The sequence below is a fragment of the Diabrotica virgifera genome, chromosome 10 (assembly GCF_917563875.1).
Source record: "Diabrotica virgifera virgifera chromosome 10, PGI_DIABVI_V3a".
In the NCBI taxonomy this organism is placed as follows: Eukaryota; Metazoa; Arthropoda; class Insecta; order Coleoptera; family Chrysomelidae; genus Diabrotica; species Diabrotica virgifera.
Genome location: NC_065452.1, coordinates 31,248,735 through 31,272,567, shown reverse-complemented (window position 1 = coordinate 31,272,567; position 23,833 = coordinate 31,248,735). Strand labels below are relative to the sequence as shown.

Here is a 23,833-nt window from a genome sequence, read left to right as displayed (position 1 = left end):
GTGTAACTTTAAACGCAATAACATGATGGCTCGAAGCTCGCGGTTCGAGGCAGTGATACACGTACGGGTTACGAGTAAAAGGGGTGATACACACGCGAGTAAGTACGCGAACTTATGGCTCGCGACCTTTCTCGAGCGTGTATCACCGCAAGTACGCGTACTTTAAGTCCGCCGAGTAAGTACGCCGTCGATCCAACAAGTTTAAAATCTTACTCGTAACCCGTACGTGTATCACTGCCACGAGCCACGAGCCTCGAGCCATCATGTTATTGCGTTTAAAGTTACACTTATATTTTCACTAATTAAGCAAATTGCCTAGAAATAATTCAATCGTTTATTGTTGAAAGGAGACAATTTACATTTTATAAGTTTTGAGAAAACCGTAAAACACTATTTTAAGCTATACTAAATTATTTTGATTATTTGTTTTTGAGTAAACCTAATTATTTATAGGCTCTTTTATCCTCCTGATGAAAATATTACCATCTTATCTATGATATTTTGTTTGTTTATGCCTACCTTGTATTAAATTAAAATAGATCAAAAACAAGTGCTATACTTCATATCATGATTTTGACAGCTTACCACACTTATAAAAAATCAAATTATTCTTCTTTTTAACAAAACCTGATCAAAAAAATAATCAAACTCTACTAAAAAACATAAGATTTCAGCAAAATTAGGCACACAGAAAATAAAAAATTTAACCACGAGGACAGTTTCTAAATTTTTTGCTACCGACGGCGAGCCGAGTAAGTCCGCGATCTTTAAACCCGCGTACTTAAAGATTGCGTGTGTATCACGCGCTTAAGATTTCAAACTTGTTGGATCGACGGCGTACTTACTCGGCGGACTTAAAGTACGCGTACTTGCGGTGATACACGCGCGAAAGAGGTCGCGAGCCATAGTTCGCGTACTTACTCGCGTGTGTATCACCCCTTTTAGGAATCTTCCTCATTAACAATTAAAAAAAAAATATTTTAGAATAAAACATGGCAAAAATTCTTATCGGGATCTGATAGAAGAAGGTTTGAACTTGAATTTAGGTAGGTATTACTTATGATTACAAAAATAATACTTTTTACTTGTGTTTTTAATCCTTGAAAATCAGCAATTTTCGTTATTTGTTCAGTTTTGAATTGTTTATAACTCGAAACCGATCAACTTAGAGAAAAATTACAAAAGACCTGTTTTGTTTCGAATGATCCAAAAAATCTAAAACCATATCTACCAGGGCCCAAAAAAATTTAGTGGAATTTAAAAAAATAGTAATTTTTTAATTAATAATCAGTTACTTATAGTCTGGACAAAATTATATCGAGCGCACCCTGTTTTTTATAATTTTTAACATGCTTAATTACATATCAAATATTTTTATCCATTAAACAGATCGGTAAAGGTCGTCCTTATGTCAGATCCTCTACTATTACTGAAAATTTTTATCTATTTCTTATCACAGAAAAATTAAAAAAAAATAATCAATTTTACAAATGAATTTCTCGGGGTTATTTGTGCTTCATATCCTTACGGATTTCCTTTAGATTTATAGAAGCAAATATTGAAAATAAAAACCCAAATATACAAATAAAACATTTGTAATAAAAAAATCAGAACTATGGAATATAGGTAACGAAGCAAAAATTCACATAAAATAAGGGTGTGCTTTATAAATGCAAAAATAATAATATATTCCCAATAATTATCTGATCAGATCTACCAAACTACTCAATGACAGCTATATTTCCTATCCTTTAAATAATAATAATATAATTGATCTTCAAAATGTCCACAATTCAATAAACTATTAAGTAGTAATTCCTTGTTTTTTTTTAATGCCTATACGTGTACATAGAAAAATGACTTTGTAACCACATCGAAAAACTAAAGTACTTTGATATGAAAAGTTCTTTTCTACAAAAAATAAAAACAATTTGTCTTTCAAAATTTGTTCAAAATATATCGGACTGAAAATATCTCAATCGTTTGTCTTCTATCTCTTTCTATCTCAATCACACTCAGGATCATAAAGTTCTCGAGCCACGGCAAATTTCTCTCGTAGAAAGAACCACTTTCAACCACAACTTTGGTTGTCTTCAAAATCTCTGACTAAGATCCCTTCCTTCCTTCGTTGCTCTCTTTTTATCTTTTCTCTTCTTCCATACACTACATATTTGGTAGAATTTTTATTATGTTGGTTAATTCATAAAATGAGAAAAATCTTACCACAACGTAGTTAAACCACTACATAGTAAAATTACCACGGCACTGATGTTATTAGCTCCCTAGGCTCCAACGATTAAAAGTAGGACGTTTTAGCACCTGTATGGTAAATCTCTTTAAACTGTGTCATTTTATGAAGAATTCATCGGAATTTTCGCTTCTTCCATACACTACCAGTGTGGGCGGTAGAATTTTTATTATGTTGGTTAATTCATAAAATGATATAAATCTTAACACAACGTAGTTAGACCACTACATAGTAAAATTACCACGGCACTGATGGTATTAGCTCTCTAGGCTCCACAGTTGAAAGGGGGACATTTTAGCACCTGTATGGTAAATCTCTTTAGACTGTGTCATTTATGAACAATTCATCGGAAAATGATCCACGCTTCTCAGGACAATAAAAATAGCGAAGAGGCAATAAATTAGGGTTTGGTATTAGCTTAATGGCCATAAATAACAAATTTTGAAAGAAATTTCTCTATTTCACGTTGCGTTTAATCTATGTCACGTTGCGTTTAATCTATTTCACGTTGCGTTTAATCTATTTCACGTTGCGTTAAATCCCTTTCTTCGCTTTTATCTTTTTCTGTTACATTTTTGTATTTCACTCAGAATGTCGCGCCACGTTCCGTCGGAGTTCTTTATAGTCTAAGACAGCGGTTCTCAACCTTTTTGAGTGATGTTCCACCTACAGTTATTTTTATTATTTTTGGTACCACCTATATTTTTAAATTGTATTATCAATACTTACTAAGTACTACTATTTTAATATTTTCTGTGTTTTGTGTACCACCTTCAATAATAATATGTACCACCAGTGGTACATGGTACATGTACCACAGATTAAGAACCTCTGGTCTAAGATACGATATAAGGTCGATTTGCACCGATCTGTTTAATGTATAAAAATTATTGGATATGTAATTTAGCATGTTAACAATTACAAAAAACTAGGGTTGCCCGATATAATCTTGTTCTAACTATAATTAATTAATAATTAAAAAATTACATTTTTTTTTATAAATAAAAAAAAATTTGACCCGGACAGATATTATTTCAGATTTTTTAGGTCATTCTAAATAAAAAATTTCTTTTGTAATTTTTCTCTAAAGTTGGTCGTTTTCTAGTTATAAACAATTTAACACTAAAAAAACAACGAAAGATGACGATTTTCAAGGCTCAAAAACATACGTATGAAATATTATTTTTGAAATTACGAAGTGCCTAAATTCAAGTTCAAACCTTATTCTCTCAGTTCTTGATAAGTCTTTTGGACTTATTTCATTCTGAAACATTGTCTTTTTGTTGTTAATGCCCGTCTCCCCATAAGAAACCTTCCTCATTAACAATTAAAAAAATATGTTTTAGAATAAACCATTGCTAAAATTCTTATCGAGACCTGATAGAAAAAAGTTTGAACTTGAATTTATGTACTTGATGATTACAAAAATGATATTTTTTACTTGTGTTTGTGAGCTTTGAAAATTGTCATCTTTCGTTCTTTTTTCAGTTTTAAATTGTTTATAACTCGAAAACGATCAACTTTAGAGAAAAATTACACAAACCTTTTTTGTTTAGAATGATGCAAAAAATCTGAAATAATATCTGCCTGGGCCGAATTTTTTTTTAATTCATGAAAAAAATGTCATTTTTTAATTACTAATTAATTATAGTTCGAACAAGATTAGATCGGGCAACCCTTATTTTTTGTAATTGTTAACATGCTAAATTACATATCCAATAATTTTTATTCATTAAACAGATTGGTGCAAATCGACCTTATATCGGATCCTCTACTATTAGGTTTTCCAGGATTACGATTTCGTTAATTTTGTATAGCACAAAGTTAAGACACCTGCGTTCTTCTATATATTATGCAAATCATTGGCTTTAGTGCGAATGTTATAAATTGCGAAATTATTTAAAAGGGAAGATAATACATCGGCATAATAAAGTGATAAAGTGCCTCGTAGAGTACTTTATTCATATTTATGCCTGAAGTCGTAAGTTTTAATGCCAAATACCTATCCGCCACGTGAATTATTTGGCATGTGATGTGATCCCTTATAATAAATACAGGGTGAGTCATGAGAACTGTACATACTCCTACCTCGTATGGAGGCCCCTATGGGGAATAACAAATGACCATGAAAAAGTGTCTGCTCCCATTGGTTAATAATATACAGGACGAGTTGTTAATTTTTACAGAAATTTGTATTCCTCATAATTTTTGAACGGTAAGATCCATGTGTCTCTTATTTTGGTCAATTGTTACACTATTACCACCCAATCAACTGATTTATTCAAACTAGACAAAAATCAGGTCCGGCTTTAAAAAATTAGTTCTTTTTGGTCTTAGAAAAAATTTCACCCTGTATACGGTCTTTGAAAACTAATAATAATTTTACAAATTAGTCAAAATAGGCAATTAAAATTGCATATTTATTTTTTTCCCACACGATTACTTAATTTTTAAGTGAACCATAGATTTAAAAAAATTAACTTTTATTACAAAAATTAATTTTCTTTTGAACAAATATTTAATTTAGAAGTTACCACCCAATCAACTGATTTATTCAAACTAGAAAAAGATCAGGCCCGGATTTAAAAAATTAGTTCGTTTTGTCCTTAGAAAAAATATTTCACCCTGTATATGGTTTTTGAAAACTCTAATAAGAATTTTACAAATTACACAAATAGACAATTAAAATGGCATATTTATTTTTTTCCCCACATGATTACTTAATTTTTTATAAAAAAAATCAAATTTGACTATGAATTAAAAGACCATAGATTTAAAAAAAATATTTTTTTTTGCAAAATATTTTTTTTAACAATTATTTTAATTTATACATATATATGTATTAATACGTCCACAGCTTGTGCTATACGTTGTAAATAATAAAACCCTTTTAGCTAATTTCCAGAATTTTAAAAGGAAGAGGTTGTTTTGAATAATACTAAAACATCGCCCTGTATAGTATTTGTTTAGTGACTCATAGGTAGTGTCGTTTTATTGAATTCTCAGAATTTTATTTCAAAAGGCAAAATACAGTAAATTTATATTTTAAATTAACGAAAAGAAAATGCATATTATGCAGGTAGAACATTGAACATAAACGGATTTATTTGCATGTTTAAGTAAATTTAACAATATGTATGTGTGTACAACAATTTTATACATAGATACAAGAAAGAACTTAAGAAACAAATAAAACAATAAAACAATTTTTTTGAGATTTATAGTAGATTTTCGAAATGAAATCCATCTCGGACCATCAACTGTCTAATAGACCTGAGAGTTAAGGGATAATTTCTAATAATGTTACAAGAATCAATAATTTTATCAATTACTTAGTTCTTGTCGCGTATTGCTATTTTCTCGATAAACTATTTCTTTTCATCGACCCCATAGGGAATAGTCGACAGAGTTAAAATCAGGTGATCTAGGTGGTTATGCATGAGGCCCTCCGCGTCCTATCCACCTCACCTATTTCCATAAGTTACATGAAGATGTTGACGAACAGCAACTGAGAAATGTGGTGATGCCCCATCGTGTATAAAGTACATACCTCGGGCGGCTACATTGGCAAGTAGATTCGGCAAACTATTTTGTAAAATATGATAATGCAACAAAGTACAAACAGTGTAAGAAACACAAATAAACAATAACGATGTCGAACGAAAAGTCAAATTATGTACTCAAACAACGAAAATGTCAAATTATCATTTTTATACACAATATCATTTTTTTATACATACATAGTATTAATACATGGTGAGAAGGTAGTGATGCAAAAAACGACGGGAAAAATATTTTTTTTTTATTTAATTTAGGTTTATTTGTTTATCTCCTTTTTGACAAAAAAAGGTTATACAGGATGATGTTTTAGTATTATTCAAAGCAACCTGTTCATTTAAAAATTCTGGAAATTGGCTAAAACGGTTGTATTATTTAAAACGTATAGCACGAGCACTGGTAGTATTATTACTTATAAATTAAATATTTGGTAAAAAAAAAATTTTTTGTAATAAAAGTAAATTTTTTTAAATCTATGGTTCACTTCACAAAACTTTTAATTCATAGTCAAATTTGATTTTTTTATAAAAAATTAAGTAATCGTGTGGGGAAAAATAAATATGCCATTTTAATTACCTATTTGTCTAATTTGTAAAATTCTTATTAGAGTTTTCAGAAACCGTATACAGGGTGAAATTTTTTTCTAAGACCAAAACGTACTAATTTTTAAAGCCGGGCCTGATTTGTTCTAGTTTGAATAAATCAGTTGATTGGGCGGTAACTTATAAATTAAATATCTGTCCAAAAAAAATTAATTTTTGTAAAAAAAGTAATTTTTTTAAATCTATGGTTCTTTTCACAAAACTTTTAATTCATAATCAAATTTGATTTTTTTATAAAAAATTAAGTAATTGTGTGGGGAAAAAAATAAATATGTCATTTTAATTGCCTATTTTTCTAATTTGTAAAATTCTTATTAGAAGTTTCAAAAACCATATACAGGATGAAATTTTTGTCTAAAACCAAAACGAACTAATTTTTTAAAGCCGGCTCGATTTTTTTCTAGTTTTAATAAATCAATTGATTGGGTAGTAATAGTGTAACGATTGACCAAAATAAGACACATCGATCTTACTGTTCAAAAATTATGACGAATACAAATTTCTGTAAAAATTAACAACTCACCCTGTATATTATTAAACAATGGGAGCAGACACTTTTTAATGGTCATTTGTTATTCCCCATAGAGGCCTGCATACGAGGTAGGAGTATGTACAGTTCCTCATGACTCACCCTGTATACATTTTAAGTAGCATTTGTTATACAAATACAGGGCACAAAATATCCATGATATTTATATAAATATCAAAATATCGGATATATATGATATATATCCAAAATTTGATATTTATATGATATTTTGGAAAAAATTTTGATATAGAGAAACTAAATTGACCAAAATAAGACTCTAAATGTAGAATGTAACAATATAAAAGATATATTTTTACTTAAATAAAAAATACATAAATATAAATGTCAGATGTTGTTTATAAAGTAAATTGTAAAGACTGCAATTCGACATACATTGGGCAAACACATCAATATATACATAGAAGGATGGTTGCACACAAACATAGTGTACAAACCAACAAAGTAAACACTACAGCATTAGCCAAGCATTCCATAGAAAATAACCATGCTTTTGATTTTGAAAATGTACAAATTTTAGAAAAAGAACAAAACTACAACAAAAGATGTATATTGGAGATGATTCATGTAAAGAAAGACCAAAATTGCATAAATAATAAAACTGACATCAAGGATCTCTCCAATGTATATCATAATTTAATAAATTGATTTAATTTTTATAAATGTACAATTTGGCAAATATTTTAAATACGGTCCTTAACGGACGTCAATTTTGAATTCTGCCATATGGTTTCTTTCAAGAGTCAAGCTCGCATTCCACAACAAAACGCCAAGCCAACAAGTGCAATGTAAATTTTAGTCTTTTGTTTTGTTTTATGTAATGTTTATAATTATTCATTAAAGTGCTTATTGAAAATGGCAATTAGCCGAAACGTTTAAGCCATAACAAAGTGTTTTATTTTTATCAGACCGAAAACCCAGGAATTAAAAAGTTTCTATTTAATATAAATGTATGTATGGTAGTATGTTACATAAACAGAAAACAAAATGATACGAGTATCCAAGTAACAACTAAATTAACTAAAAATATTGAAAACATTAACTTAAACATATAGGTATTTCTATTTTTCCAAAATATCTTAAAATTCTGAACATTTAAAAAACAAAATCAAAATTTAGAAAATTAATTAAGATGACGGAAGTGTCTGAATCAAAAGCAGTAAAGCACCCAAGACTTATTCCTCTCTTCATTTTCCCTTCTTTCAGTTTCTTGTTTAGGCCAAATCCATTCCAAATTGTCATGTTTTTGGTATGAAGAACTGTTTAAATATTTAAACATAAATACAAGTTTAGCAGCCTTTTCGGTTCCTAAATTATTTCGTAATTTGGAATGCACACGTCCAAAGCTTGAAAAGCACCTTTTAATGCCTGCCGTTGAGGCTACTGCTGTAAAGGATCGTTTAAACACAGCGATATATCAAACAACTTATCAAGGTCAATCGAGTTGTTGCAACTTATCATTGTGTGTAAACGGTGCATCGCACGACTTATCAAAGTTGGAGTTGGGTTGAGGTTGGTATCAACTTATCACAAGGATCGAGTTGTTTTAATTTATCGTCGTGTCTAAACGGTACAGCGATTTATCATTGGACTTGGGTTGCATCAATTTAGGAGAATCTTACCGAATTAGAATTTATTTACATATCCAATTAAATAATGTACAGGGTGATTGATTAGTGGGGTAAAGCTACGTAAATCCGTTATAGTAATAGATAGCAATAAAAGTTAATAACAAAAATTGTAGCCAACTTTGAGATTCACATTTATAAAATGAATTAGAATGTTACATAGGGTGTTCGATAACATAGTGGCAGACCAAACTTAATTTTTTTTTATTGGAACACCCTGTATTTTATTTTATATTCAAAATCTTCTTAACTTCGCCATTACAAATGTATAAAGGATTGTTATGTTATACAGGGTATTTTACAAAGTTATAACCAATTTTATATGAAAATTGTAACAAGTTAACTCATTGTATAAATAAAAATAAGCACAAAAGCAATGGATTTGATGCCATTTTTTTATTTATTATCAAAATTTTCATAAATTATTATTCTTCTTCTTCTTTTTGTATAGACATGACTGTCTGTTTTTTCAATGTGCCTCTAGTAAGTTGTCGTTCCATCGTTTTCGTGGTCTTACCACTGATCGTCTGCCTATTGGGAAACCGTCTCTCGCTGTCCTGACTACTCTGTTGTCATTCGGCTTATGTGGTCATCCCATTCTATTGTTCTGTTTCTTACCCTGTCTTCTGTCGTATATCTGCACTTTTAGCTCTGTCCCATAGAGTCTCACCATCGATTTTTCGAAGGGTTTTCATCTCCGCTGTTTCGAGCAATCTTTTTGTCCTCTCTGTGCCGGGTCGTGTTTCTGCCGCGTATGTCATTATTGTTTTGATGACTGTTTTGTAAATTCTGCCTTTCATATCTTTTCCAATATTTTTATTTCTCCATATTGTGTCATCCAGGCAACCTGAATTCAGGCAATTCTTTCATTATGCAAATGAAAATGGTTATTCATTTTTTTCTTTCATTATGCGTTTAAATTTCTCAAAAATACTATTAGTTTTCTCAGGATTCCAAAGTTCTACGTTCTACAGTGTGGCAAAACCAAATGGAATAGATTCATTATTTCGTAAACCGACGACTAAAAAATCCGGAAACAGGTCGATTTTTATATTTAAATTATGATTTTTTGGCATTTACATACTAGTGACGGCATCCATCTCGAAGCTGAAATAAAAAATATACATGCGGACCAATGTAAAAAAGGTCATTTCATTATTGTCTTCTTACCGGCGTGAGAAATACAAAATAAGATTTACTATTTTATTTGGACATAAGCCACAATTCGAGTTTGAAATCAAGTTTACTTGACGTTTCAACTTTCACTTCGGAAATCGTTATCAATATAAAAAAAAACATTCATAAATTAAAAAATTTAACTTTGTTTCTGGTGAAGCAACGAAGTTGGAACAAGCAGAATATTATAATTGTCACCGGAAAGCAAAAAAGGTAACGCACAACTTGAAAGAACTTTTATATTTCTAACTTCGTTTCTGGTGAAGCAACGCAGTTGGAACAAGCAGATATATTATAATTGTGTCACCGGAAAGCGAATATGGTAACGCACAACTTGGAAGAACCTATAGTTTTCTAACTTCGTTTCTGGTGAAGCAACGCAGTTGGAACAAGCAGATAATATTATAACTGTGTCAGCGGAAAGCGAAAAAGGTAGTCCCTGAAAACTATAGGTTCTTCCAAGTTGTGAGTTACCTTTTTCGGTTACCGGTGACACAATTATAATATATCTGCTTGTTCCAACTGCGTTGCTTCACCAGAAGCGAAGTTAGAAAACTATAGGGTCTTCCAAGTTGTGAGTTACCTTTTTCACTTTCCGGTGACACAATTATAATATATCTGGTTGTTCCAACCCTGTTGCTTCACCAGAAGCGAAGTTAAAAAACTATAGATTCTTCCAAGTTGTGCGTTACCTTTTTCGCTTTCTGGTGACACAATTATAATATATCTGCTTATTCCAACTCCGTTGCTTCACCAGAAGCGAAGTTAGAAAACTATAGGCTCTTCCAAGTTGTGAGTTACCTTTTTCACTTTATGGTGACACAATTATAATATATCTGGTTGTTCCAACCCTGTTGCTTCACCAGAAGCGAAGTTAGAAAACTATAGATTCTTCCAAGTTGTGCGTTACCTTTTTCGCTTTCCGGTGACACAATTATAATATATCTGTTTGTTCCAACTGCGTTGCTTCACCAGAAACGAAGCTAGAAATCTGTAGGTTCTTTCAAGTTGTGCGTTACCTTTTTCGCTTTCCGGTGACAATTATAATATTATATCTGCTTTTTCCAACTGTGTTGCTTCACCAGAAACAAAGTTTAATTTTTAATTTATGAATGTTTTTTTTATATTTTCAACTCAGGCGCGCCAAAACCAACAAACCACTCGGAAACCCGTCCAAATACGTATTGCGAACCATCAAAGCTTTTGTTTTGAAAAACCGACAGAAGTTAGATTGTGGTGCGCCACTTAAAAACACGTACTAATCTGACGAACATGCTGCGCGCGAGCGGCTCGCACACCGAGCAGAGCGCATATGTATACCTGCCTTTACGATGAATTCTCTAACATTTTCTGCGAGTTAGGAAGTACCACGTTTTCAATGAGTTTTCTAAAAAAAAAAAGAAAATAACTATCTATACCTGCCGAGTGGGAAAGAACTAAACTCTCGTCTCGCGTAACTACCAGCTTCCACTCTGGTTTAGCACTTCTTTGCTCTTTGCTCGTACTCTTTCTTCGCTCCATTCTGTGCATTTCTTTGCTCTTTGCTCGTGCTCTTTGCTCTTTGCTCGCACTCTTTCTTCGCTCCACTCTGAACGTACGCATTGGGAATGTTGTATACAAATTAAAGTATGGTAATGGTACTTTTTAATAGTGATATAAAATACAGGGTATCCCATTTAAATTTTACTGAAAAAATAATGTACTTGAGTTTTAACTCACCCTTTATTAGATATAAAGTAAATTAGCAATATCAATCATTTTTTAAAAATTTTGACAATAAATAAAAAAATATGGCATCAATAAACCATTGCCGTTGTGCTTATTTTTATTTATACAGTGAGTTGAACTTGTTACGATTTTCATATAAAATTGGTTATAACTTTGTAAATACCCTGTATAACATACCCAACCTTTATATTTTGAAAGTAACAGGATCTATTTGTTTACGATGAAAACTAGTTATAATTCATTGAAGGGTCTAAAAGGGTCTAATGTACACAATGGTCCCCTCTTCAACTTGTTGTGGTCAACTTATCGCAGCGTCTAAACAGCGTTTCAACCTCAACAAATCACAGCAACTTGTCATCACAACTAGTTGCTGGACTTATCGCTGTGTTTAAACGCCCCTTAAAGGATCGTTTAAACACAGCGATATATCAAACAACTTATCAAGGTCAATCGAGTTGTTGCAACTTATCATTGTGTGTAAACGGTGCATCGCACGACTTATCAAAGTTGGAGTTGGGTTGAGGTTGGTATCAACTTATCACAAGGATCGAGTTGTTTTAATTTATCGTCGTGTCTAAACGGTACAGCGATTTATCATTGGACTTGGGTCGTATCAATTTAGGAGAATCTTACCGTATTAGAATTTATTTACATATAATTAAATAATGTACAGGGTGATTGATTAGTGGGGTAAAGCTACGTAGATCCGTTATAGTAATAGATAGCAATAAAAGTTAATAACAAAAATTGTAGCCAACTTTTAGATTCACATTTATAAAATTAATTAGAATGTTACATAGGGTGTTCGATAACATAGTGGCAGAAATCATAGAGCAAAACAGCGAAACCAAACAAGTTTGATTTCTCCGCTCGCACTCTTTGTTATTTTTCCGAAAAATGAATCTCGATGTCCTGATATCTGAAGTGTTTCAAAGAAAGCTGTTTTTGAATCAGTAAGATTCCCTATTCAGATGACGACGATGGCTTTTTAAATTTATAACTTTATGCAATTTTATAATTAAATAAATATTATGTAACTTAATAATTATTATTAGTTCTACGTTCTACAGTGTGGCAAAACCAAATGGAATAAATTCATTATTTCGTAAACCGACGACTAAAAAATCCGGACATATTTTTAAATTATGATTTTTTGGCATTTACATACTAGTGACGTCATCCATCTCGAAGCTGAAATAAAAAATATACATGCGGACCAATGTAAAAAAGGTCATTTCATTGTTGTCTTCTTACCGGCGTGAGAAATACAAAATAAGATTTACTATTTTATTTGGACATAAGTCACAATTCGAGTTTGAAATCAAGTTTACTTGACGTTTCGAGTTTCACTTCGGAAATCGTTATCAGTATATAAAAAAACATTCATAAATTAAAAATTTAACTTTTGTTTCTGGTGAAGCAACGCAGTTGGAACAAGCAGAATATTATAATTATTGTCACCGGAAAGCGAAAAAGGTAACGCACAACTTGAAAGAACTTATATATTTCTAACTTCGTTTCTGGTGAAGCAACGCAGTTGGAACAAGCTGATATATTATAGTTGTGTCACCGGAAAGCGAAAAAGGTAACGCACAACTTGGGAGAACCTATAGATTTCCAACTTGGTTTCTGGTGAAGGAACGCAGTTGGAACAAGCAGATATATTATAATTGTGTCACCGGAAAGCGAAAAAGGTAACGAATAACTTGGAAGAGCCTATAGTTTTCTAACTTCGTTTCTGGTGAAGCAACGCAGTTGGAACAATCAGATATATTATAATTGTGTCACCGGAAAGCGAAAAAGGTAGTCCCTGAAAACTATAGGTTTTTCCAAGTTGTGCGTTACCTTTTTCGCTTACCGGTGACACAATTATAATATATCTGCTTGTTCCAACTCGTTGCTTCACCAGAAGCGAAGTTAGAAAACTATAGGGTCTTCCAAGTTGTGAGTTACCTTTTTCACTTTCCGGTGACACAATTATAATATATCTGGTTGTTCCAACCCTGTTGCTTCACCAGAAGTGAAGTTAGAAAACTATAGGTTCTTCCAGGTTGTGCGTTACCTTTTTCGCTTCCCGGTGACACAATTATAATATATCTGCTTGTTCCAACTCCGTTGCTTCACCAGAAGCGAAGTTAGAAAACTATAGGCTCTTCCAAGTTGTGAGTTACCTTTTTCACTTTCCGGTGACACAATTATAATATATCTGGTTGTTCCAACCCTGTTGCTTCACCGGAAGCGAAGTTAGAAAACTATAGGTTCTTCCAAGTTGTGCGTTACCTTTTTTGCTTTCCGGTGACAATTATAATATTATATCAGCTGCTTTTTCCAACTGTGTTGCTTCACCAGAAACAAAGTTAAATTTTTAATGTATGAATGTTTTTTGTTGATATTTTCAACTCAGGCGCTCCAAAACCAACAAACCACTCGCAAACCCGTCCAAATACGTATTGCGAACCATCAAAGCTTTTGTTGAAAAACCGACAGAAGTTGACGTGCCTGATCCCTTGATCACGCATTTTTAATTACTTTTTCTTTTGCGTAGACAGACGAATAGGGAATGTTGTATACAAATTAAAGTACGGTAATGGTACTTTTTAATAGTGATATAAAATACAGGGTATCCCATTTAAATTTTACTGAAAAAATAATGTACCTACCTACTTGAGTTTTAACTCACCCTTTATTAGATATAAAGTAAATTAGCAATATCAATCATTTTTAAAAATTTTGACAATAAATAAAATATGGCATCAATAAACCATTGCCGTTGTGCTTATTTTTATTTATACAGTGAGTTGAACTTGTTACGATTTTCATATAAAATTGGTTATAACTTTGTAAATACCCTGTATAACATACCCAACCTTTATATTTTGAAAGTAACAGGATCTATTTGTTTACGATGAAAACTAGTTATAATTCATTGAAGGGTCTAAAAGGGTCTAATGTACACAATGGTCTCCTCTTCAACTTGTTGTGGTCAACTTATCGCAGCGTCTAAACAGCGTTTCAACCTCAACAAATCACAGCAACTTGTCATCACAACTAGTTGCTGGACTTATCGCTGTGTTTAAACGCCCCTTAAGTAATTGGTTAATTCTTCGAGAAATATGTTTTTTTCACGCCAAGCAGATTCAGCGATTGGAACAGACTTCCACCATAATAATGGAGATATTTTTTTGAAATTTGGACCATACATGAAAGACGGAAATGGTTTAGACTTCGAAGTTAGGGCCATTACAAACGGAACAAAATCTATGTTGATTGAATTTAAATATTCATAAGCCTGTTCGTTTTGTTCGGCAGTAAGTTTTTCTCCCAAAAAGCTATGGTCCAGTAAGTTTGCCAAAACATGAGGCGAACCTAGAGCCATATTCCTCCTTTTGTAATAAAAGTTCTTAATTTGAATTGGTTGATCTTGATTGATTTGAATTCCTATTACAAGGCAAGTGAACGCAGTTGCGACCTTGCCGCTTTTTAACCTTCTTATGTAAAAATTACTATGAAATAAAATACTGATATATATCACGATATATATAATATAAATATCATGATATATATCACGATATATATCGTGATATATATCAGTGGATATATATCCTCGCGCCCTGCAAATAAAGTACCTATACTCGATTGGTCCTCGATGGGTCAAAAATTCCGTGGACTAACCGGGTCACAAATGAGGAAGTCCTCAGAAGAATGTACAAGAACCGAGAGGTACTGACCACCATCTAATCTCGAAAGTTAAATACTTCTGACGAAAAATATTTGGAAAACGAGGTCCAGGAAGAAGAACATCTTGGTTGAAGAATCTCAGAACCTGGTTCAACACAACATATTATGTGCAGCTTTTTTGCTCTGCTGCAGATACGATAAAGATTTGTTACCTCAATAAGAAGAAGAATACTCGATTTGGAAATGAATGATAGCATAGTTTTTCCTATCTTCCTTCTCAGTTTTGGAGTTTCTCTTAAATATCACTCTTCCAACAAATTCTTTCTTCTTTCTCTTCTTCTTAGTCTTCTATCATCCATTTTGGACGTAGGCCGCTCCTAATTTCTTCCATCTCCATCGATCTATATCCTGATCAACATACATACTTCCAATCTGTTCCGGCTATTCTTTTTATTTCATCTACCCGTCTCATCAGTGGTCTTCCTATTGGTCGTCTACCTTTGTAAGGTCTTCAATGTTGTATTGTGGCGTTCCAATCTTGTTCTTTTTCTCTAGCAGTGTGGCCTGCGAAACTCCATTTGAGTTTGGCAATTTTTCTTGTGATTTCCTCGACTTTTGTTTTTGATCTACCAAGTCGCTGCTCTTTCTATATAACCATCATATGCCTAACATACATTGCCCTTTCTGTTGTGGCTAGTTTGTTCACATTTACCTTTGGTTAGGGTCCATATTTTGAATTTTTTCCCGGACTATACAGTATTTTCAAGCATCTTTTCATCATACAAACGCAGTAAATCATCTGATTAGGTGCATATAAAAGTATACAACAATATTTACATAGATAAGCTCTATGCAAGCTCATGATAAATAAAGCAAATAACAGCCTTGAAACACTATGTAAATTAACTCTGTTATCTATGTCATAATATATAATATAATATAATATATTATATATATACAGGGTGTTTGGTTAAGAATGGGCCATAGCTTAACCTTAGATTCCTGAGGTTAAAATAGGTCGATTAAAGCTAACTTACCTTAGTACAAAAGTTGATAATAACCGAAATACAGAGTGTCAAAGTTAAACTTTTATTTTATTTATTCTTGAATATTTCCTGACAGGTATCGGATAACAACACGAAATTTGGTAAACGGGAGATGAGAAATTTGAGATGAGAAATCTAAATTCGCCACCAAAAATGATGTATTACTCAGAGGGCGCCACATACCTCTTTCAGAGCTCATTTAATACGTTCGTTTTTTTATCCCCCACTCTACATACTTTTTTAATCAAAATTTTTATTCTCATAATATTTTTACTTAAAAAAGGTATACTACATTCAACTCGCCAAACTCAACTACTACTGTTTTCGAGGTAAACGCATTTTTAATCTGCGATACAACATAATTTTTTGCATAATATCATTGTAGTTAGACCCGAAAAATAAACTTGAAACCATAATAATTGTGGCAGTTCTCATAATTACCTCATTGCATCGCAAATTCCACTTGAAGAAATTTGCGATACATTTTTATAAATTTTTATGGTTTTAAGTTATTTGTCGGGTGCAACTACAATAATATTATGCAAAAATTATGTTGCCTCGCAGATTTAAAATGCGTTTATCTCGAAAACGGTTCAGTTTAACGAGATGAATGTGGTATAACTTTTTAAGTAAAAATATGAAGAGACTAAAAGTTTTGATTCAAAAAGTATGTAGAGTGGGTAATAAAAAAATTAAACCTATTAAATGAGCGCTGAAAGGCGTATGTGGCGTACTCTGGGTGATACATAATTTTTGATAGCGAATTTACATTTCTCGTCTCAAGAAACTCCCTCTTGCCAAATTTCGTATTATTATCCCATACCTGTTAGGAAATATTCAAGAATAAATAAAATAAAAGTTTAACTTTGACACCCTGTATTTCGGTTATTAGCAACTTTCGCACTAACGTAAGTTAGCTTAAATCGACCTGTTTTAACCTCAGGAATCTAAGGTTACGCTATGGCCCATTTTTTACCAAACACCCTGTATATACAGGGTGAGTCACCACTAACGGGACGGAAAATTACAGCGAAATGGTAAAAGATTTGAAAAAATTTTAAATTGAATAGTTTGTAAGTTGATAAAAGCTACATTTTAAAATTATTTTGAAATATACAGGATGTCCCAATAAATGGCGGCGTATCAAAGTTATATTTTTTCTTATGGAACACCCTGTATTTTATTGCATTTTTTAATGGTCCGCAAAAAATAAGATATAGTTTCATAAGGCTTTCCTATACCTATGTACAGAGTGTTGACTTTATGAGAGAGTTATGTTGACTTTTCTTAAAATGTAAAGTTTTAAAAGAAGGCGTATTCTCAAGTTACTTAAGAAATGATAAAAACATTACTTTTATATCTAAATAGTTGGATATTGGTTGAATGTATTCCATGATTAATTATTACACAGTTGTGTACAGGGTGTTCAAAATTTACAGTTTCATTATTGGAGTATTCAATGTGTCATATGATGCTTATTTTAAATAGAACACCATGTATATTAATAAATAATTATACTAACCAAATTTACCTCTTTCGAATGGTATATGAATGTCCTATACCTAGGTGTTATAGTTTTTGCGTAATTTACAATTATTTAAATTCTTAATCTGTAAATCGATTTTCAAACAGAAGATGTAGTTAATTAATGTCATTGTATGACATTGTCAGTTTATGACAGTACGGTCTGGTAATTATCAAAACTATAAACATGCGTGTATGATATTCAGTTGTTTTTTACTTAAAAATGGCTTTGGCAGAGCCAATTACATTTAAATTTAGTGGTTCCTAAAAATGAATAATCACGCTGTCGATGAAAGAGTAGACATGCTGCTTTGCATTGGAGAATATTTTAAAAATTGTCTCTTAGCTTCTAAAGTTTACGCTTAAAAGTATCCTGATAGAAGACATCCAAAAAGGACGTTTTTGAGAGATTTCTCGATAGATTCCGTGCTACTGGTGATGTTGCATAGGTGCGAAAAGTTAAATAAAAATAAATCATTTATTTTTGATGACGTCAACGAACTTGATGTCCTGCTTTCTGTTACGGAAAACACAAATACTAGTACGTGAAAAATTTCGAGTCAATTGGAAATCAGTCAAACGAGTGTATGTAAAATACATAAGAAAAACCACTATCATCCGTATAAAACTCAACTACACCAGCATTAGACAGAACAGGAACGTGTAACTTTTCGTTGATAGGCTTTAGAATTTGGAAATCCTGATTTTTTTTAAGAATGTATTGTGTACAGACGAATCTACCTACTTTTCATAATAATCGTCTAGTTAATAGACATAGTTCATTTTATTACGACACAGTAAACAAACATTTTACTGTTTGCAAGTTTGCGAGTACGTGATCGACCCATATTTTTTGACGAAAATCTGAATGGAGTTATATGCAGCTTTTTTAAATTTCTTAGAACAAGTTTTTTGGATCCATCTTAAAACCTTCTACTTAGCGTGCGAACCAACATGTGGCTCCAATTGGACGACGGAATTCCTGCTTACTTTTGACGTGATGTTAAGAACAACCTCAACATAAAATTTAGAAATAAATGGATAGATAGATTCGGTCCATATATTTGGTCACCTAGGTTGCCAGGATTGACCAAGATGAATTTTTTGAAATGGGGTTATATTAAAAATATTGTAAATGATACACTTCCTACCTTACTACTTCAGATGGTATTTTTATGAAATTAAGAATTTCGAACGCTTTTGCGTCTATAACACCAGCTATGGTTAAATAATGTAAACAAATCATTTAAAATCGCTTGCTGTATAAACATTTTGAACATGTATTACATAACTGATAATTTCTTACTTATAGCACAGTATAAAGAGGGACAGTAGAACCACTCTCCGAAAAATTGGAAGTAAAATCTGTAGTCGCGCATGGCGACCGCGCAATGTTCTTAATCGCTTTTGCCCCACTCTCACATTGCTAGTCGCATAGAAACGTACGGATTTTAACAGGGAAAACCCGCATCCACCACTGGTGAACTACCAATTGCGTACTGCCGGTATTACTTCTTGAGATCAAAGCGCCGACAGAGGAGTGGTTTTACTGTGGAACCTCTATATACTGTGCTTATAGTAAGTTGTGGTTCATTTTGTATTATTTATGTATTTGTTTTATTAAGATTCTTTATGTTTCGTTATGTATTTAGTTATTTTCAATAACGAAAAAATTTATTTTACAAATCAGCAAATAAAAATATACCTACATATTTATTTACAACTACAATCAATAACAACTATGCCAAGATGATGGGTTTAAAAATCGAGAGTAACTATAAATATTTTTAAAATCGATGTACCGTTTAAGAAAATTGTAAATTACGCAAAAACTATGACTCCTAGTTATAGAACATCTATATACCATTCGAAAGAGGAACCTGTGTTTAGTATAATCATTTATTAATATACATGGTGTTTTAATAAAATAACCATCATATTATGCTACATTGAATAATCCAATAATGAAACTGTAAATTTTGAATACCCTGTAAATAAATGTGTAATAATCAATCATAGAATGCATTAATTATAAGATAATTACTAGAGACCGGATTGTCATGAAATGACAATGTCATGCAATGACATTAATTAACTTCATCTTTTGTTTTAAAATCGATTTACATATTAAGAATCTAAATAATTGTAAATTACGCAAAAACTATGAGACCTAGGTATAGGACATCCATATACCATTCGAAAGAGGTAAATTTGTTAAGTATAATTATTTATTAATATACATGGTGTTCTATTTAAAATAAGCATCATATGACACATTGAATACTTCAATAATGAAACTGTAAATTTTGAACATCCTGTGTCCTGTAGACAAAAATGTGTAATAATTAATCATGGAATACATTCAACCAATATCCAACAATTTAGATGTAAAAGTAATATTTTTATAATATTTTAAATATCTTGAGAATAAGCCTTCTTTTAAAACTTTACATTTTAAGAAAAGTCAACATAACTCAGAACACTCTGTACATAGGCATAGGGAAGCCTTATGAAACTGTACCTTATTTTTTGCGGAAAATTAAAAACGCAATAAAATACAGGGTGTTCCATAAGAAAAAATATAACTTTGATACGCCGTTTTTTATTGGGACACCCTGTATATTTCAAAATAATTTTAAAATGTAGCTTTTATCAACTTACAAACTATTAATTTAAAAAATTTTTCAAATCTTACCATTTTGCTGTAATCTTCCGTCCCGTTAGTGGTGACTCACCCTGTATATCCTTTCCATTTGTGTTATGTATATACAGTCGAACCCGCTTATTGACATAGCCTTCGTGTCATACAAAAGTATTCGTATAATGGGGATATTCTAATAACCGATCATATCTGCCTATTAAGAACGTTACGGGACCTAAAATTTCTATTCCTTAAGCCGGAAATTCCTATAACCGGTATTCTATAGTATAGCTAGTGAATTCAGAGGTTGAATCGTTCAAATTAGCTGGCAAAAAAATAAAGAAGTAAGCTACTTCATTGATACATTGAAAAACGTTTCGCTTTACAAGTTCAGAATCTTAGTGTGTTCACTACAAATAAAGGATGAAGTCTATAAGTATAAATAACATCGGCAAAAGTGATATACAATACTTACAAAACAGTTTATTGTAATTACAATAGAAAAATACACCAGGTGTTACTGTTCATTAATTATTTGACTCGGTGGTTTGAATCTCACTGAAGGCTTCATTTGTTCTTACTCACAATTAGACGAAATACTAGAAACTAGAAATACTAGAGTTAGTAGAAAACATTTTGTTCGAAGGGAGGTATAATTGGCGGAACTATTTGAAGCTTTTCATCTCGGAATATGGGTTATGATGTTGACTTCTTTATTATGTAAGATGAGAGAATGGAAAACCTGGCTCAAATTATCGATGTCAGTTCTTTTATTTAAGGCAGATGGATGTTTAAGAATTTGACACATTTCGATGAAGGATCATTTTTTATAATTTTGATGTTTGGCCAGTATTTTGACTACTTTCATGAAGTTGATCTGATGTTTAGTGGAAATGGCATGTTGTGCAAGGGCACAAGAGGGTTTGGACATCCTAATGTTGCTTTTGTGCGAAGTAAGCCTACCTAAAAGTGAACGGCTGGTTTGGCCAATATAACAGGAGTGGCACTCAGCACAGGGAATATTATAAACAACATTAGTATATTCTAAAGGGGTCAATGGAGTTTTGGACTTGTAAAACAACTTTCCAACAGTTTTGGTGTTTTTTAGGGCTGTTTTAACCGGTAAATTTTTGAACGGTTTCGTAAGCTTGTTTGTGGCTTGTGGAAAATACGGGAGACAAGCATATTTTGTGGCTCATTCAGGGGTAATCGGAGAATAGTTTGACCGTATGCTATTGGAAATGGACGCTAATATTTCACCGTTAGGTGCTTCAGAAATAGACTGACTATAGCTTTTGGAACATAGATATTTATTGATGATGGGTATGGGATAGGAGTTATCAATGAGGATGGATTTTAGTAGACCCAGAGATTCGTCTTTGTACAGCGTACCTATGCTATATCGCAGTGTTGATTGTTGAACCAGCAGCCAAGATATTTGTATTGGTTTACGTATTCAAGCTGTAAGTGGCTCACATATATTGGAATGGGTAATGTTTCTTCTTTGATATTTTCATAACTTTGGTTTTCGCAGTATTGATCTTCGTCCCCATTTCTTCACAACTCTCAGTGACCGTCTTTAAGGTATCTGGAGGCTATGATACGAATAAGTCATTAAAACAGTGTCATCTGCATGGCGGATGTTATTTACTCTTTATCCGTTTATCCTGATACGTTCTGAAGGGTGCGATAATGCGTTCGCAAATATTACCTCCAAGTAGACGTTAAACAGTAACAGTGATAGCACACAACCCTGTCTGACACTTCGTTGTATTTCAATTCGCCTTGACGTGTAACCATTGGTCTTTCTGATTGCTGTCTGATTCCAATAAATAGCTTCTATAATTTGAGAATCTCTTTCGTCGACTCCTATGTCGTTCAATCTGTCTCAAGGTCCTGTAGTGCACCCAGTCGAACGCCTTTTCAAAATCTATAAAACAGACAAATAGCCTGCTTGTTAATCATTGCACCTTTGTGCCACAATTTAAAGACAGGATATTGTTTCTCGTGTCCCCATGCCTTTCTTGAAGCCAAATTGTTCTTGACCGGTGACTTCGTTACATCTTCTATACGGGTGTTTCATTAGTAATTGTCCATATAGTAACTGGAGAAACCTTAGCACAAAATATGAAGATTTATCCTTAAACACTTAAATAAAATATTCCTTTTGACCGAGATACAGAGTGTTTTATTACAAATATGCTAAAATGATTTTAGCCCATTGCTTTAACACCTTCCAATATTTTTTGTTCAAACTTGACAAACGGTTTACACATGTTAGAATACTTTAACTAGTGTTAAAAGATAGTTTTCCGATGTTACCAGAGGCGTGCTGTAGGGATATATACTTAATTTCTCCCCCTTTTCCCCCTCACAATCTACGCCACTCTCGTAATAATGATTTCAGCATGTTTTTTTTTATTATTTGTTACTTTTTACGTAAATATCATCCTCATGGGTCAATGCGATAGAGTTAGTAGTTTTCAAGTTATTTGCGTTTAAAGGTAAAGGATTCAATAAGATTATGTGTATTTTAAACACATAATCTGATTTAATGTTTAAAATACATAATCTTATTGAATCCATTACCTTTAAACGGTATTTTAAACACATAATCTGATTTAATGTTTAAAATACATAATCTTATTGAATCCATTACCTTTAAACGCAAATAACTTAAAAACTACTCACTCTATCACATTGAGACAAGAGGATGATATTTATGTAAAAGTAACAAAGAATAAAAAAAACATGCTGAAATGATTATTACGACAGTGGCGTAGATTCCGAGGTGGAAAAGGGGGGAGAAATTAAGTATATATCGCTACAGCACGCCTCACTATCTTTTAACACTAGTTAAAGTATTCTAAAATGTGTAAACCGTTTGTCAAGTTTGAATAAAAATATTGGAAGGTGTTAAACAATGAGCTAAAATCATTTTAGGATATTTGGAATAAAACACTCTGTATCTCGGTCAAGAGGAATATTTTGTTTAAGTGTTTTAGGTTAAATCTTCATATTTTGTGCAAGGTTTCTCCAGTTACTATATGGACAATTACTAATGAAACACCCTGTATATTCTGCTCTGTATGATTCGGAAGAAAAGCGTCAGAATTTTATTTAGTAGACTTATAATAGGAAGTCCAGGTATGATTTGGCGTTCTTCTTTTTGGTAATGGTATGAAGATAGATTCCAACCATCTTTTAGGGATCGCTTCTGTACTGTAAATATTATTAAATAGGCCAAGGAGAAGGTCTAAGTTTTCCTCGTTGGCAAATCTCAACTAATCTAATCATTTTTTACTGATATCGTAATTGACTCAAAACCACCTAGCTTTATGTTAAATATTTTACTAAACAAGGATTTTCTGTGTAACAGGTTACGTTGCGTAATCAACTGATAAAAACGTGCCCATGATATTTGTCTAATCTATTTTTAATATAGAATGACTTACAG

The 23,833-nt window shown here is 32.1% G+C and overlaps 1 protein-coding gene across 2 annotated transcripts in view; it reads left to right on the top strand.

Moving 5' to 3' along the window:
* LOC126893184 (lysine-specific demethylase 6A) overlaps nt 1–23,833 on the top strand; it is a 434,968-nt gene that overhangs the window by 66,458 nt on the left and 344,677 nt on the right. The window lies entirely within an intron of this gene.